Raw genomic sequence first — 6,169 nt, forward strand, 5'->3', positions numbered from 1 at the left:
GTGTGTGTGTATGTGTGTGTGTGTGTGTGTGTGTGTGAATCCATTGAAACCCCCCCTTTGTATCCCGTGGTCACTGATAACCGTGCATGGCCACCCTGCTCTGTCCCTGTAGAAACAGCAGCCGTCACAGGGGGACACACGCAGACCATCGGGGGAGAGGAGGGGATTCGCCAACTGGAGGGGCTGCAGGCCCATCTGCAGCCAGCTGACGTGCTGGTTGGTGTCATAAAAGGAAAAAGGAGGATCAGGAATCTCAGACTAACCAACATGTCTTTGGCCACAGGAGGAGAGGGAAGGAACTGCCTGAAGGCTGAACGATGGAAACACAGGTGGCGGCGTTTTTTTCCGTAGGATTTAGTTTAGCGAAAAATACATGTAAAACAAACTTTCACTGACTAGGTCTCAGGCTCTGTGTTAAGTGCTTCCCCCATCAAATTGCTCTGAATCCCCGTTAAGAGGCTCCGGGGGAGAATTCAGTGTGACCATTTCACGGTGGCCCAGAAAGGTCAGGTCCGAGGTCGCACAGCCAGTTCCAGACAGGCGTGCGGTTTTGTCCTGCTGTTTCACCTGGAACGTTTAGAAACACCAGTTATTTGCCAACAGTAATACTGAAAGCAGAAAAATATTTTAAGGCAACAGGTAAATATTTTATCATGGTTAAAAAAGGAGTCCGGGGGTCAGGGCGGCCTGGTTTGAATATTAGGAGCGGCTGATCCGTGGGCGTGGATCGTGGTGGTGCTGGTATCGCTATGAGCCCAGAACAGGGGCAGTGAGGCCTGGGGCAATGCCTGAAAAAGGATTCACCAAAAAAAATGGCCTGCCCTTCATGCAAGGTTTCCAGTTCTAGGAACCATCCCAAGAAAGCCCCATGGCACATTCAAAGAGGGGGTATCCTCATCACTGCACTGCTTCTAACAGCAAAAAAACAAAAGACAAATACTACGTTGTTTTAAAAATAAACAAAACTCGTCTGGAGCACCATGAAGATTCTCAAACGAGACAAAAGGCTGTTTGGCAGATAAAACAAGGATCACGTGGTCGTAAAGCTGTGGGTAAAGCAGGCCCCTCGTCCCGTGCGGCTGTGACCTGAGATCCTTCAGGGGACCCGGGAAGCTCAGCCCCTGGGCTTCGGCCTTGAGTTTGGCCTCCTGTGAAGGCCGTGCATGCACATCACAGAGAATTCGGACTCATTTATCAGGTCGCGTCCAGGCCGCCTGGATTATTGCAACGACACAAAACGCATCTCCTCTGTTCTCCCTGACAGAGCGTTCCTGCAGTGAAGCCAGCCGAGGGGCAGGTGTTAACGACTGCAAAACGGCAAGAGCAGGTCTCCGGCCGCCAGTTTGCTCGCGGGAGTCCCGGACGGGCCAGTCCGGCTGCAGCAGGCCAGCTAGCTCGCTGTCTTCCCGGTGTGGGAAACGTGCAAAAGCGTTCTGCTAGTCATAAGAGGATCTGTGTCCCACCCATCTGTCTGTCTGTCTGTCTGTCATCTCTCTCCACGTCTAGATCTACACATAGAAGAATAGGCAGATTTTAAGTCCTAGAAATAGTATCTCTCTTCTTTTGGTGCGTAAGTGAAGGGTGCTTTTAGAAAAATGAATCACAGTATTTTGTTTCGCATCCCTAGTTTGATTGTAATTTTTTTATCCAGTCTGTTGAGTTTCAAAAGGGACAGAAGTGTCATGACTGATGAAAACCAGAGGAGCTACATTATTTCACAAGGAAAATACAGTAGCGGAGGTTTTACCCAAAGCAACTTTTAAAAAGTGATTGCTCATCTATAGTTTTGTTTATAATCAAAAAAGTGAGTGTTTAATCACGTCCTTTCCTTCAGTGGATAAACTGACATTCACATATGCTTACAGAATGTGGACATAGAATGTTCAGGATGCCTAGTCTTGGAAAGCAGACTTTTATTCTTCTGATTATTTGCACTCGACAGTCGAGATTTATTTTAGGATGGCACAAAAATCCTGGCCGATGTGAGAAAAAACTCACGGGCTCTAAGGGTGGCGTAGAGCAGTAAACCCCGCGGGCACGACGATGGGCGTCACACAAGCACTGGGGACACACCTGGTAACAAATGGGCCCTCATCCACCAGCTCAGAGTCTCAGGGCAGAGGCTCTCAGACTTCCGGATGCGGACACGAGAACTCAGCCTGCACCTCTGACTCAGAGCTGCTCCTCTTGCCAAAAATCCCTGCTTGTCCCAAAGGGATTCCCTTCTGCACCATCCTCGAAGCCTCAGTCTCCCCAGAGGCCCTGCCAGCACGGTCACGGCAGCACCTGTAGACTCAGCATGCGCCTTGTGGGTGACGTACACATGGGAGGGGACCCAGGGACAGGCTGAGTGCTTCCTTGGGCAGCGTCTCCTCCCTGCACCAGGTCCCCTAACCACAGAGATGGGCTTGTCTGTGAGGCCCGCAGCATCCCCTGGGAATCCACACTGCAGGGGAGACGCCAACCCCAGGAGGGCCTCCACCGCACACCTGGACAGCTGTGAGGGGCGGCTCCTCCCAGACGCTAGGCCTGTCCAGGGCCCGCCATCCCTCACCCCCTTCCTTCCTCAGGCCACTCCCGGCCTCCGGTCCCCCTTTCTCTCTCCTCGTGCTCAGGCGTCCCCCACAGAATAGTTTGGGGCTGTTCAAGGCAGGCTGTGCCCCCAGAATATCGCAGCCTTGGCCCTGATGGAGGACAGAAAAAGGTGGGAGGAGAGACAGGCTCCCGGAACCAAAGGAACAGACACCAGAGAGGATACGGCTGCACTGCCTACGACACACCAAGTAAACGTGGGTCTAAAGACACGCGCGACAGCCCAAGGAAACCTCGTGGGAAGCTTGGGATATGATTCGGGTCTTCAAGATGAACCAAGATGCAGCTGGATTGGGAAGGGGCGAGAGGTCCCCGGGGGCAAGGACAGAGGGGTGGGAATGAGCGTGGGGTCTGAGGGGCTGCCTTGCCAAGCTGAGAGGTTGCTCAGAGGACGGTCCATGGCGAGCCCTGGGCAGGTGTGGACAGCGCCCTGCCACACCCGTTTCTCAGGAGGCCAGGCCCCCAGGGGACAGTGCAGGCTCACGGGTGGAACGTCTGCCTGTACCTCCTCGGAATCTCATTTTAACTCAACTGACAAGAGTGAGGTTCGTTCCTGGGCAGGGAGGGACTCTGGGGTGTGTCCAGGAGTGAGCCAGAAGAGAAGCCACGCTACCCTGTTAGAGCTCAGAAATAAACAGCGGGATTTGGAAGATCAGGGCAGAGAGGAAGGAAGAGGGGTAGGGGGGCAGGGAGCTGGTGGCACCGCCGAAGCCACGGACTCTCCTATCACACGGTCTGCAGAAGACACTGAGTCCCACCCTCACCTTCTCCCCACGGCGGCCCCGCCGAGCTGTCCGGAGACCGATCACTCCGTCCGCCCTGGTCTGAGCTCTGCGAGGTTGGCTCTGGCCGCAGACACACCTTCCGTCTCTGGGCCTCTGTCCCTGCTGCTTCTCACCCAACTTTCATGACCCAGCTGAGCACACGGACCTTGCCGGCCGCCCAGCCCCTCTCCCTGCTGAGCCCGCCTTCCCTCCATCTCTCAGGGGCCCTCAGTCTCCCTGCTTCCTAGCCCCTTGGGCGTGCCCGTCTTTTACAGGCATCTCGGTGTGTTATGACCATGGGTCTGTCACACATTAAGCTCACGAGTTGGCTCGTAGAGGTTAATCCCGTGCACAGTTCCCCCGCGGCCCCTGTACTCCCTCCCTGACAGCACAATTCAGATCTCGCTCTGCTTGCCCAGGACAGATCTTTGGGTGTGAACAAGGTTACTGTGGCCCCAGTCCTACGCTAAAAATATCAAAGTCCTCCAAGAAGCCCTATTTGAGAGAATTCCAAGTTTTCTCATCACTTGTGCTGTCTTCCCGTGTAGGTGGTCCAGTTTTCCAGGGTCACAGGAACGGGCTGGTGACAGAGGCCTTGTGTGCTGCGTGTGGGTCTGTGGCGTCAGCCCAAGATTAACTCAGTACAGTCTGCCCAGAAGTTCTTTCTGCCCAGAACTTCACTGCACTGTCTCCTGGTAGATCCTGTAGCACTTCTTGCCTATTGAAAAACAGTTATGAAGAAAATAAGTTAGGATTTAAATTTGAGAGAGAAGAAATGGCATCCTTGATGCTAAGAAATGAGTCCTGACAATATGTTTCAACCCTCATCTCTCTTTTCGGAGTCCTCTGTCCTCGTCAGAGGACATCATCTTCATCATCTCAGCAGGTACATCTAGTGAATTCCAGCAAATATTGTGCACCTCTCAAGATGCCAATTGTAGGACAGATCTATTTGGGAAATCACTTAGAGCTCCTTAGAGACACAGAAAGATGTTAAGGCATGAGTTAATCGGAACTGAAATCCTACAGTCTTCACTAAATAATATTAATCCCAAGTAAAAGATGAAAAATCGTAAAATATGTTTCCGTTGAATTGCACAGAAATAAAATTATGAGGAAGTCTCATGAGAAAATAAAAACATGTTATACTTTGTTATTAATATATAAGAGTAACTTTGTTCTTAATATGTAAGAAATTAAAAACATGAGAATTAACAAGATACTAGGAGTAATTGTTAAAGAACTGTAATAGTTGAAAGACAACATTGTAAAGCAATTATACTCCAATAAAAAAATACAATTAAAACAAAGAATTGTAACAGTTGCAAGTAAGATACTGACATATAAAAAGAAGAAAAATGCCTCACAAATATAATATTTAAAACGTGAAAGCATTTTAACACTTAAAAACACTGTCAACAGAAAGAAAATATTTTCATATAGATATAAGTAATATCGATAATAAGGTTTAAAAGCGGAAGTAGAGGGCTTCCCTGGTGGTGCAATGGTTGAGAATCCGCCTGCCAATGCAGGGGACATGGGTTCGAGCCCTGGTCTGGGACGATCCCACATGCCGCGGAGCAACTAAGCCCGTGTGCCACAACTACTGAGCCTGCGCTCTAGAGCCCGTGGGCCACAACTACTGAAGCCCGCGTGCCTAGAACCTGTGCTCTGCAACAAGAGAAGCCACCGCAATGAGAAGCCCACTCACCGCAACGAAGAGTAGCCCCCGCTCGCCGCAACTAGAGAAAGCCTGTGTACAGCAATGAAGACCCAGTGCAGCCAAAAATAAATAAATTGAATTATTAAAAAAAAAAAAAAAAAGTTGAAGCAGAGTGGAAATTCCACTAAGAAATGAGAGGGTGTGGAATTAGCCCTAGGACACCAGGGTTGTGTGTATGGTCCCATCTAAACGCATGGGACGGCCCTGCCACATGTGAGCTGGTGGCCCCCGGCCCACCTTCCTCTGTCACAGCCCAGCGGCCAGCAACCCTGAGTCCCTGGGCACCTGCGGAGAAAGTGAGCCCAGGTGCGCTGCCGTCCTGCGGCATCCACCCCGTTTCTGAAGGAGTCTCTCAGACGGTCTGGACCTGGGCAGAGGCCAGCCGTTCCCCTGGGTGCCGGAGGTCAGCTGCTCTGTCCCCTGCCCTCTTCTGCAGAAGGAGAGGCTCAGGCAGCCGGTGGGCAGAGGGAACTATCCCTGCCCAGTGCCAGCGCTCAAGGGACCCATTTGCCCGGGTTCCTTCAGGAGCCCCCCGCCGCCTACAGCTCCAATTCAATGCCTCTGGCTTCCTGGCACCGGCCATGAGGCCCTCGCACAGCACAGCTTACAGTTCTGGAACAGATCACAGCTGCCCTACGTTTTCTTTCCTCCCCCTCCCATGAGCCCGGATGCAGGGCTGCACGCACGGTGCAGCAAAACCCCCGGCATATCACACACTCCTATTCGCGCCCTGACGACAAAATGGCCCACTTCTCTGAGCAGCCCAGAGATAGTTCTTAAAATATACTTGACCTTGCAGATTCCTGCTGGAGATGGAAAGTGCAAGAACTAAGTCTCCATGCCTTAGGAGACTTAGGAGGAGCTTGGAACCAGCTGAGAAGGAGAACCACAGAGAGACTAAGAGGATGTGAGCGTCTCTGATAGCGGAGTCCAAGGTCTCACCTTTGGGAAAAAACAACGTCTGATTTTTCATTCCGAGAAAAGGCAGCCGGGGTGAAAATGATTTTCTAAGTCCAGAGCAAAAACACACATAATCAAGGGCTTGATTTTTGGAGATTTCTTCATCATGTTTAATTAAACTCTCCATAGC

This window comes from Eschrichtius robustus, chromosome 21 (genome assembly GCF_028021215.1).
Source record: "Eschrichtius robustus isolate mEscRob2 chromosome 21, mEscRob2.pri, whole genome shotgun sequence".
Lineage (NCBI taxonomy): Eukaryota > Metazoa > Chordata > Mammalia > Artiodactyla > Eschrichtiidae > Eschrichtius > Eschrichtius robustus.